The sequence below is a fragment of the Protopterus annectens genome, chromosome 1.part0 (genome assembly GCF_019279795.1).
Source record: "Protopterus annectens isolate FY-2018-M chromosome 1.part0, PAN1.0, whole genome shotgun sequence".
Lineage (NCBI taxonomy): Eukaryota > Metazoa > Chordata > Ceratodontiformes > Protopteridae > Protopterus > Protopterus annectens.
The window spans coordinates 1,782,299,708-1,782,312,207 of NC_056725.1; the positions used below are offsets into that span (position 1 = coordinate 1,782,299,708).

The following is a 12,500-nucleotide window of genomic DNA, read 5'->3' on the forward strand; positions in this document are numbered from 1 at the left end:
AGTGCTAATCAAGAGTTCAGAGTTCACAGTAATATGTTTTAAAACAATACTTTGGATAGTCTGACATAAATATAGAAAACAGCTAGACTAATCTGGCTAAATTCCTATCTAACTCTAAGAGAAATACTAAGTTCAAAGTACTATGTACAGAGAAAAGCAAGTGCCTGATTAGTTATTGTCAGCTTTATACAAAACTCAAAATGCTCAATCTTTCTGTCTTAGAAAGTCTTAAGTTGATAACATCCAGTATTGCTGAGTAATTTCACATTACATCATTTTTATCACTTCTGAAGTTTCCCAGGCTCACAGAACTCACAATTTAACATTTGTTTGTAATCTAGCACCTGCCAGGAAACCACAGCAGTAAAGGACACTTTACATATAAAACCCAGTAATTAACTCTTGTTCTAGACAATAGAAAGAATTTCTTAGTCCAGACAGCCTGTCTCTGTGCTTGAGATCAGTCACAAAATGCTTCACTTATAAGCTTTCTTCCAGCAGGGTGCATTGTGGTTACATTTTTGAATCTAGAACATAATTAGAAGTTATGTACTCACCATAACGTTCCATCTGAGTAGGTGACTTCATTTGGATGCAACCTGTGGGTATCGGATCCGACCTCGGATCCGAGCCGGCATTTCAAAAGCTTAGGCTCCGAGCTCCTAGCTCCTCCCTCTTACCCATAACCCCTTGCCAAGCCCTGACTGACCTCAGATTGAGTTTACCTAAATAATACTGACTACAGTACATGAACCAAGCATAAATACTCGCTCTATAAAGGTCAGGGGGATGGAGGGGGGGATGGTTGCATCCAAATGAAGTCACCTACTCAGATGGAACGTTATGGTGAGTACATAACTTCTAAATCTGAAGTAGGTAGACTTCATTTGTCTGCAACCTGTGGGACAAGGGAGGAGCAGTAAGAGCTTGCAGAACTAAAGATAGGTCCCAAGGTGGTACAATCTCCTTGACTGGAGGCCTCAACAAAAAAATCCCTTTGAGAAAGGTTTTGCACAATTTTGCCGTCATGAGGGGAGCAGTCTCATGACCAATGTGATAATGCGAGATGGCTGCCAGTTGTACCTTAATCGTGGAAGAACTTGCCCCTTGATGAAAGAGGTCTGTTAAAAAATCCAGCACTGCTGACATAGGTGCTGAGAAAGGGTCCAAAGTTCTCTGAACCGCCCAAATAGAGAATCTCTTCCATTTACTCCGATAAACCTGCCTAGTGGAAGGTTTATGAGCTGCCACTAAGATGGCCTTGACCGGTGACGAGATACCGGGAGTCCTAATCAAGGATGGAACTGGAGCAGCCAAGCTGTCAATTTCAGGGTGCGTAGATTGGGAACCGAAATTCCCAGAGGGTGGGAGATGAGATCCGGAATCGGATCCAGAATCCAGGGTGGATTGATTTTGTGAGACCATACAAAGGGGAACCAGGGTTGACGAGGCCAGAACGGGGCAATGAGAATCATTCTGCTCCCCAAACTGTTGGCTTTCTGCAGAAGCCTCTGCATCAGAGGTAGTGGAGGGTAGGCATAAAGGAGACCGGGAGGCCAAGCATGCACCAGCGCATCTCTCGGGAATTCCCCTGGTGGGGGAAGCAGGGCGAAGAAATTGTCGCATTTGGCGTTTGAGGGAGAGGCAAAAAGATTGCAACAGGGTTGCCCCCAAATGGCAAAAATCTTCCTCCCCCCCTGAGGATTGAGAGACCACTCGTGAGGTGAAAGAATGGTGCGACTGAGTTTGTCCGCAAGGATGTTGGATTTTCCCGGAATGTGCGTTGCTACCAGAAAGCGTTTGGTGGAAATTGCCCATTCCCAGACTCTCATGGCCTCTCGACAAAGGGGATAGGACCTGGTTCCTCCCTGTTTGTTGATGTACCAGACTACCGACATGTTGTCTGTCTGAATCACAATAGTCCCTGAAGGAAGAACGTGGTGAAGTGCTCGCAACGCTAGGAGCACCGCCCTCATTTCCAGGACATTTATATGCAACGACGTCTCTGTGGGGTTCCACGTGCCTTGGACAATCTTTCCCGCAGAATGCCCCCCCACCCGAGGCAAGAAGCGTCCGTGGTCACTGTGGCTTGGGGAAAAGCAGCACAAAAAGGTCTCCCTGTCAGGGGCTCCGGAGAAAGAAGCCACCAAAGAAGGGAATCCTTGCACGTTTTGCTGACCGCTATCGGAGTGTTGAGAGAGGAACAGAGAGGGGACCACTGAACTTGAAGGGTCCATTGAAGAACCCGCATGTGTAAGCGTGCATGAATAAGAAGCGGGATAGCTGCCGCCATCGAACCTAGGGCCCTCAGAACCGAAGCTGCAGTCGGAAATGGTTGCAGGACCGCTGCTACATGACACTTCAGGTTGGCTATTCTGTCTGGAGTGAAGAAGGCTCGCATTGACCTGGTGTTTAGTCTTCCTCCTATGAAATCTATAGCTTGTGTGGGGTGCAGTAAAGATTTCTCCCAGTTGACAGTGATGCCCAGCCTTGGGGCTAGTCGAAGAAAGTAGTCTCTGGCTGAGCACAGAAGATGCCTTGATGATGCCGTCAGGAGCCAGTCGTCCAGGTACGGAAAGACCTGTAATCCCTGGAGCCTCAGGTGGGCCGCTACCACCGCTAGAACCTTGGTGAACACCCTGGGGCTGAGGTGAGACCAAAGGGAGGACCCTGAACTGGTAATGACTGGCTCCCAGCCGGAAGCGAAGGAACCTCCTGGACCATCTGTCCATGCGAATGTGGTAGTACGCGTCCTTGAGGTCGATGGAGCACATCCAGTCGTTCTCCCTCAAGAGGGGGAGTATAGATTGAAGGGTGACCATCCGGAACTTTTGCTTGGTTACTGACAGGTTCAGCAGGGAAAGATCTAAGATTGGTCTTAAGTCCCCCGTTTTCTTTGGCACCAAAAAGAACCTGGAGTAAAACCCTGACCCGGTTTGATCTGGGGGGACGCACTGGATAGCCCTTTTTTCTAGCAGCTGTTTGATTTTGATAGCTGCTGCCTCCCTTTGGTCGGGTGGAACATCTGGGAGGCTGCGAGATCTGGGAACTTTGTACAGGGGAATTGTATAACCTCTGGATATCACGCGAAGCACCCAACGGTCTGATGTGATGGACTCCCAAGTAGTTAGCTGCCTCGAGAAATGCCCCCCGACTGCCTCCAGAGACGGACAGCCAGGCAACCCTTCAGGGCTGCTGCGTGGGTCTCTCAGAGAAAGGTTCTCTGGACCCAAAGTTTCTAGGAGCCCCCCTGCCTCTAGGACAGCGACCTCCCTGTCCTCCTCTGCCACAGGAGGACTGGTTATCCGGAGCAGGTTGGGACTGCTGTGATTTCCGAAACCACATCTTCTTCTGTCCCTTTTGGTTCTTCGAGAAGGACCTCTGGGGAGCTGAGAAGCGGACTCCGATGGCAGACAGCGTCTTCCCATCCTTTTCGCTCTGGACCAATGTTTCGTGAACAGTCTTGCCAAACAAGGCAGAACCATGAAAGGGGGCATTCGCGAAAGTCGCCTTGAAGGGCTCTGCGAAATCACAGTGGCGGAGCCAGGCCTGCCGCCTCATGACTAGGCCTGCTCCGCTGGCTCTAGCGGCTCCCTCGGTAGCGTGAGAAAGTAGCCGCATAGATGTATTAGAAACCACTCTAAGAGTGGCCATTTGGGTGGAGTATACCTGCTTATCCTCACCCGACATGGACTCTGGGGGAGATGCAGCGTATTCTTTAATCAGATCCCGCTGCATCCTGATGACGTGTGCCATGTAGTTCAGCGCTCTCAAAGAGAAGGTTGCTGAACTGAAAACTCGCTTCCCAATGCGATCCATCGAGTGAGACTCCTTGCCTGGAGGATGCATAGAGGGACTCTCCTGGGCCAATTCCCTCTTAGTGGCTGCAGCCATCATCATGGCATCTACTGGGGGGCCCTTGCTCCAGTGAGTGCGGTCCGCCGGAGGGGAAAGGATACAGTCAGGACGCTTGGGTACAGGCTCAACGGTGTCCGGATCCTTCCACGCTCTGATGGATATAAGGTCCACCAGAGGGTCGGCAGGAGGGGACACCCAAGAGGTAGATGGGCCCGCCTCGAATGCCTCCAAGAACACAGACTCGTCTGAGGAAGCCTTGGGGGCAGACCACCCCCCCTGATCCTTAACATTTCCATAATGTCTCCAAATGAGACGTCTTCAGGGGGTGATCTTGGGAGCCTTCCCTTCATCCAAGTCTGTGTCTTGATAACGGACTCAGGGGAGTCCATGTGCCTCCTTTGCACTTACGCTTCCGAGGTACTTCATCGGGGCTGTCCGAGGAGTACTCTTCCGCAGCTGGATGTTCCAAGGGAACTACTTGGGACATCCAGGCGGGCTGTCCCTGGGACCGGCTGGTGGGAGCCTGGCCCAATTGCAAGGGAGTGCGGGATGGAGCCGTGGCAGGGACCGGGGGTCCGGACATCCTCAACAGTGCCCTTTCCACTACGCCGAAGGCCGAGGGGAGCCAGCTTCTCTAAACCCCGAGAGCCGACCCCCACCGGATCCGGCCTTGCGGATCGAGCGGAGCGAAACCGTCGGATCCGAGACCGGTGTGCTCCGACCTGGACGGAGCCGAAGACACACCAGCTCCCTTGGGTCCCAGGCTCGGTCCTCGGCTTCGCGAGGTCGGGTCCGGTACCAAGCACTCAAGGGATGGGACGGATCCGAGGTGCGCCGACCTATCGGATCCGACCCACCCCCGGATCCAACTCTGCCCGGCGCCGACAGCTCCGAACCCATGGTATGGGTCGGAGAAGGAGCCAAAGGGGCGAAAAAAGGGGTCGAAGCCCCTCCCGGATGGGGGGGGGCTAGGAGCACTCCCATTTGCATTTGGGCCTGGATGAATTTCCTCATCATCCGGTCCATATCTGCTTCACTCATGGAGAATGTGGATCTGGTGGAGGCCACCGAAGCGGACCTAGAGAGCCACCTTGGGGACCTCACTGAAGGGCTAGCCTCCTCCTCCTCAGGCCCAGGAGAGAACTGTGGGGAGTGGAGCCGAGGAGGAGGAAAGCTAGAAGGCACAGGGGAGGCCCGCTTAGATGGAGGAGCCGAACTGGAGGTTTCAGCTCTCCGTTTGTGGTGCCTCTCCCTGTGCCTCTCCTTCTTCTCTTTCTCCCTAGAAGACTCTCTCTCCTCCGGCATCTTAGAGGGAGGTTGAGTCCCAGCCGGTGGAGGAGAGCCCACAGCAACTGCTTGCTGAGCAGAAGGGGCAGAAGCGGCGGTATCTGGAGGGAGAAGTCCCGCCAGCACCAGCTTCGACCTCCGCTCCCTCAAAGCTCGGGGGTTGAACCCTGCACAAATGGTACAACCAGATGACAGGTGCTCAACCCCCAAGCATTTAACGCACCGAGTGTGGCCATCCGCTGGGGACAGCTTATGGCCACACTCGGTACATTTAGAGAATACAGCCTTATGGGCTTCAGACATGATAAGCCCTAACAGGCCTCAAACAAACACACATACACAAACTACGCAAAACCCGAGAAAAGTTTAAAAAGAAAGAGAGAGGAAAGCCTAACACAATCACTTCTAACTAACTAAATTAAAAAAGTTAAGGTTTTTGAAAATTTTTCTGTCAGAAAAACTTATCTTTCCCTAGGAGCTCTGGAATCCGTCGCAACTTGAAAGCGGCAAACGAAATCTGAGGTCAGTCAGGGCTTGGCAAGGGGTTATGGGTAAGAGGGAGGAGCTAGGAGCTCAGAGCCTAAGCTTTTGAAATGCCGGCTCGGATCCGAGGTCGGATCCGATACCCACAGGTTGCAGACAAATGAAGTCTACCTACTTCAGATCACAGTTTTCTTACATTTGTTACACAAGCCTGTGGATCATATTAATATTTTCAATGATATAGAATTATTTACAAAATTCTAGCTAGCTAGCTGGCAGCCTTCACAACCAGTATTGCCTGATGGACAGTCTTCAGCTTTCAAGAGGTGTGATAAGCCTCAGATACTGAAGCACATTTTTTCTAATACCAAGGCAGGCCCAACAGTCATTTATCTCCCTAAATCTGCTGACATACTGGTCACTGCTTTTAGTTTCATTCCTCCTGTTAAAGGGGCAAAAGCATTAGAAGAGTGGAGAAAGAAAATATATTATTTGAGAATTTTACTTTTCAGCTTTTTAAATTGCCAAGGTTATGTGTTACAGTATTTGTTGGTGACATTTGAAAATATGCAAGACATCATGGTCAACATTTCCTCTTCTGAGGTAAAAAAGTTCTTTAAATGCTTCTGTGACAACTGTTCCTCAGGTGATTAAACATATTTTAAATTGTGTTTATGATACCACCAATTCTGCTTCTGGGATAATTTTGAGGAGACTTGCTGGTTTTGTTCTGAAAACCTCACTGATGAAGTCAAATTTGAGATTTTAAATTCTCTCTTAAATAGAGACTGTCTATTTGACCCTTCTGCAACTGATATGCTCAAGAAGTGTGAGAAAAAGGAAAACATACACAGAGTGACACATTTTTTCAATTTACCTTTTGGCTTTAGATAATCTCCGACATAGAATCTAAGGATAATCCATGAAGGCCACCCATAGCAATGAAAATCCATCTTTCCTTTCCAGGGGATTTTCACCTGCCCAGAGAGCCAGATTGCTCTATTCCCCCCATCTTACACAGCATACTCTTTCAGGGAGTAGTTAAACCAGTGCCTTTAAGTCTTTTAGTCAAAGGTTATTATTCAAGGATTTTTGTAATTCCAAAACTAGAAGGATCCTGGAGGACAGTACTGGATCTTTTGGCTCTTAACCTTAATGTCAAGATTCTCAAGTTCAAGATGTTATCACTTCAAAATCTTTTGTCATTGATCTCAAGTCTAACTTTCATGGTAAAGCTGGATCTAAATGATTTCTGTCATCTTATTCCTACTGCCAGGCATTTCCAAAGATGTGTTGTGTCTATCTTACATCATCAGCTCTATGTTTTATCATTTGGGTATTTTCTGCACCAGTGGTATTTGCAAAATGCCAAACTCCAGTCCTTGTTTACTGCAGACACAGAGGTATACACAGTTTTCCATATTTGGACGAATGTCTTATCTTTGCAGACTTTTTCTCCAGCTGTCAAAAGTCTCTAACACCTGTGCAGGAGCTTCTACTCAATCTGTAATTTCATATCAATTTGCAGAAGTCTTCTCCCATTCTGGTTTTCATGGGATGCTTGTTGGATTTGACCTTGGAGAGCTAGCCCCCACAGACAAAGTAGAAATCTTCCAACAGTTTTTCCTGAATTTCTCCAGCATAAACCAAGCTTTAGCATGGGAATTTATCAGAATTGTAGGATATGGGACATTGATGATACTCATGCATCCCTTTGCCAGACTACACATGAGGAAAATACAAGGGTACCTCACATCTGCCTGAACCTAGCATTTACTGCCTTTGACTTTTCAGATTCCTAATTTAGGATTTATAAATAGGGAGATTCATTGGCATGTACACTACATTGCATGCAATCCTGCTCTCCCATTCTCCTTTCTGACCCACATCCAGTCAGTAACCATAAATGCTTCAGACCTGGTGTGGACAGCTGTATCAAAAGGGGTAAAACTGCAAGATTTTTGGGCTCTGGTAGACAGATGGAAGCACATAAATGCCAGAGAGATATTGGCAGTTATCTCTGGTGCCCAAGACCTCTCTTAGTTTAAACTGACAATAGCGAAGTGATGTGGTACATAAACAAACAAAGGGATACCAAATTATACCCCCTTTGCAGACCGGCTATGTTGTCCTGGGAGGTATCAGTTCAATTCAGTCTCATTCTTCAGGTTGCATACATTCAGTCAGAGCAAAATCTTATTGCAGACAATCTCAGCAAGACCAGGATAGACCCCCCCCTCCCCCCACATGTGGAAACTTCATCCTGGGATCTTCCAAGATCTGATACACCAGTGCAGAAGACCTCAAATACATCTGTTTGCCTCCTTTCATGACAGACAATTTGAGAAATTCTGCTCAATGTCTCCTTGCAAACAGATCTAGAAGGCAGATGTTTTTTCCTTCCCATGGATGGGAATGTTTCTATACGCTTTTCCATCCTCTCCACTGATTACCAGTATTATTTGAAAAAAAGAAAAACAAAAGGGCTCAAAAATTGTGTGGTGAGTCCCTTCTGGCAAATGCAGTAGTTCTCCCTTCTCATCAGTCTGGCCAATGGCAATAACCACAAGGTTCCCCACAGACTTGAATTACTCAGACAAGACAGGGGGAGTTTATTATACTCCAGTCTGTAAACTTTTCAACTAACTGCTTGGATGATGTGATTTTAACACCTCTAAGGCACCTTTCTTTCTAAGAACATGCAGCAGGTATTGAAGAAGGCCAGAAAAAACTGCTACTAGGAAATCATATATGAGTAAGTGGAAAAGATTTTATTGTTGAGGCCACTCAAGGAACCAGGATCCTCGGCATGCCTGGTTGCTTCATGTTCTTGATTCTTTGTGTGAATTACTGTCCAAGGGTTTGTCATACTCATCTGTCAAGGTGCATTTGTTAGCCATTTGTAATTGTCTTCTCTTAGATCTTACAATGCCTAAGAAAAACAGTTTTTAAAAGGGTCTTACATATCTGCCTACCTAGAAAACAGGTTGCTCCTCTATAGGATCTCAGTTTTGAGCTTGAAAAGCTTACTCGGTCTCTATTTAAACAAGTTCACAAGGCTGAACGGAGGTTCTTAAAAAGGAAGATGGTATTACATATTGCTCTGACATCTGCAAGGCAACTATCTGAGTTACAAGCACTTGTGTTGAGTCAGCCCTACTTCGTGTTTCCCAAAGACAGGATGTCTTTGAGAACAAATCCTACTCTTATGAAAAAAGACATCTTGGCATTTAGTTTAAGTGAGACTATTCATCTCCTAGTCTTTTTTTCTTGAACCAAAGAATGACGGAGAAAGGATTAATCCCTTCTGGTTGCACACAGGCTGCTCAGATACTACACAGATGCAATTCTACCTTTTAGCCAGGAAAGCTGAACAGCTGTGTATCTCCTATGAAGGCAAGAAAAAAAGGACAAGCAGTACCAAAGTTGAACATTGGTTGTCTCATGCTGTTATTTTTTGTTACGCTCACCAAAAAATAAAAAAACTTGCAGTTAAGGTTACAGCTCATTCAGCAAGAGCACTGGCTTCTTCTGTGGTTTCTGGAAAGGTGTGCACTCTTGAAATATTTTAGTGCTAGCTGCTTTGTCCTCTGTACATATCTTTACAAACACTGACAAACTCAATTCCTTTTCTAGATCCAGAACAGACTTTCCTAGGACCATATTCCAGGGATCCTTAGTCCTCCATGTTCCTACTCCTATCTAAGTTATAGAAATGTACTCGTATATCTTAAATTACTGCAGCAATGAGACATTCATGAACACATTACAGTTGTGTAAGTAAACTTACCAAAACAGTAGATGTCTGCATATTCACTGCAGCAGTGATCAGTATAATGAACATAGTACAGTTGTGCAAGTAAACATCATAACGGTAGATGTTTGAATGGGTCACCATTGCAGTAGTCATGCATCCCCTCTATCCCTCTTGTCCTGATGTTTGTATACTGTGTTGCCAAGGTGTGGTTATGTTCACCCTTCTTTATATAGTTCTTGTTATTATTTTCTTTGCTTCTTAACACTTGTATTCAGGGCTATTGCCTCTTTCTAAGCAAAAATGCACTGAAACTTTTAGCACTCCACCTGACATTTATAATGACACTCCACACACACCCCTGGCAGGGGTACTGCATGGAAGGCACCCATAGTTTTCAGAAGCTGGTCAGTGCAGAGAGGGTAAACCCATATAGCTTAGTCTACTGAAACAGCTATTCATTAGAACATCTGCTGTTATGATAAGTTTCCTACACAGCTGTACTTTCCTTATCTGGTACCCATTCATTGTGTCTTTTTTTCACTTAATCAGTACCATCTTCTATGAAGTTACAAAATTCTCGTGTTTCCTATCCTGATATTATATCACAGGAAGACAAAACAAAGCTTTAAGTTTCACTTTCTCAACAGTAAGCAACTTGAAGAAACCTGTATAGGAGCATTAACAAGCAGATGATTTTTATATTTTAAGATGGTGATATTTTTTTTTCTTTTAAATGCATTCACATTCGGAATGCATGTACTACAAAAATATGTATTTTTGGCAACATTTTACTTTACCAAACCATTTAAGACCTTTATATGTGAAGAGTGCAAAAAAGACAAGTCAGTAATACCAAGGAAGGAAAAAGCCTAGAATGAATGACCCAGCTTAGCAATTCATTGGAATTATCTAACAGCTATGAAAGAGAAAGTCTAAGACACCATTTTGCACAACTATATAAAACTCTAAAAGACAAAGGGACAGATTCAGAAAACCTTGCCTCTTGAATTTGTGTGACAAGCAGGTACTCTCGGGGTGTGTGCGATTCAGAAACCCAGACTCCATGACGTGGGCATTCCAAAAAGCTTAGTCTATTGCCATATATGCTATGAATGCACAATGAGGTCCTGAGCATGATAATGAAGCAAAGTAAAATGGCACAGCAATTCAGAAACATAGAAATGTCATGCAATGAAGCTGTACATGCCATATATCTGAACCCACAGAATACTTGTGTTCATTTTGACTGAATCACAAAATAATGTTAGTTTCTGCAGCTTTAGTAAATGCATTGCTGCAAAAGGCTGTTTTTGCTGCTGCCATGCATGGCACTGTGTGATGTAAACCCAGATGTGCAGGGTCACCCGACTGTGCTTAACGTTTAATGGATTCCATGACACCAGCATTGTGGATCGGTACCATGTTGACAGGCACAACATTCGAGAAATTTTGGACATATGACAGCCTTGCCTGCACCCCTGTGGGAGTCATGCAGTACCAATCCCAATGAATACTAGGATATGCGTTGCTTTACCTGCGTTTGGTACCGGGACCTTTCAAGGACCTACTGGGGACATAGTGGGGATTCTCAGGCATCTGCCTTGAAAATACTCCATCATTTTCTCAATGCTATGCATCAGCATGTGAAAAAGCATATGTGGTTCCCACATACCCCAGAGGAGACAGTCAACACCATAATGGCTTTTCTATGATATAGCCCATTTCCCTGAGGTACTGTGGGCCAGAGACTGTACCCACACCCCACCTGGTGAACTGGGAAAGAAATACGTGAGCCATAAAGGGATCACTCCATCAACTGAATAGTGGACTGCAATGCACAGGGTACCATCTAAAATGTGTGCACAGGCACACATGACTCCAAAAAAAACAAACAAAAAAAAAACACAGAAATCAGCTTTGCCACATGGATCTTAATTGTTTTTAACTTTATTCTGGTACCTCGGCCTTTCACCTTCTGGGAATAAGTCACACAATACCAACTGATCCAATTTATACACCTTCGTGATTATCCGTAAATACTTTAGAAAAAAATTTATTTAGGAAGTATTTTTAAATGATAAAATAAAGCTTTTGTCTAAAGTATTTTATATTTATGATAAAATGTTTAAGTAATTGTTTAATTAAATAATTTGTAATTGGTTTACTGTATGTTTAATTGAATAATCATGAGGCACTTGGTGTATAAATTGGATCAGCTGGTATTGTGTGAATTATTCCTGGAAGGTGAAAGGCCAAGATACCAAAATAAAGTTAAAAATAATTATGATCCATATGGCAAAGGTGATTTCTGTGGTATTTTTTGTTTTTTGGTGATTGGTGTTTGTATAAAGTTACCATGACTCCCACATATGGCACACTCAAGCACATGTACCAGTGGTTTGTGAAGGGTGACTTTCCATGGGGACATCTTGTTGGTGATGCTGGATGTGCCACAGAGCACAGATCATGACACCTATAAGAAATCCATAGAATCAAACACACCATGAGTACAACTGTGCACAATCACAATCACAGACAAGAAACATTATTAAGAGTGTGTGTTTGGGCTGCTAAAGTCATGCTTTCAATGTCTGAATGCATCCAGTGGTGCCCTGTGGTATGACCCTGCCACATCTGCAAAAATAGTGTCAGTGAGTGCAGTATTATACAGTATTATCCTTAGGATGCAGTTACAGCAGGATGGGCATTACATGGTCAGCAATCCTCAGCACAACAGGCAGCGAAGGTTCAGTCAGAGGATGAGCCAGCAGCAGGGGACAACCAGGCCAGGCAGAGGTGGGCACAGTATGTCATGGCAGTAGCAAAGAGGCAGCAGCTTGCACATGGCTTCAGTAATTAGTATGCAAGAGTTATGCAAATACACTACAGTGAAAATGATGTCTGCAAAACCAATAACATGCTGTTCTTACCCATACATAGGCTGGATGTACTGTGTTTCAGATATAGGCAACCCAAATAACAATGTATAAAGGGCAAGTCACAGTTATTAGTATTTGCACAGGTAGAGAAAGTAGCACAGGACTGCATGTCTTTCACAGGAAGACTGTTAGTGCTGAGGAGTATGAAAGTGAAAAGTGTTTTTCTGAAATGTCAT

At 45.2% G+C, this 12,500-nt stretch overlaps 1 protein-coding gene across 1 annotated transcript in view; it reads right to left on the reverse strand.

The window, feature by feature from the left end:
• LOC122800030 overlaps window positions 1-12,500 on the reverse strand; it is a 938,706-nt gene that overhangs the window by 762,510 nt on the left and 163,696 nt on the right. The window lies entirely within an intron of this gene.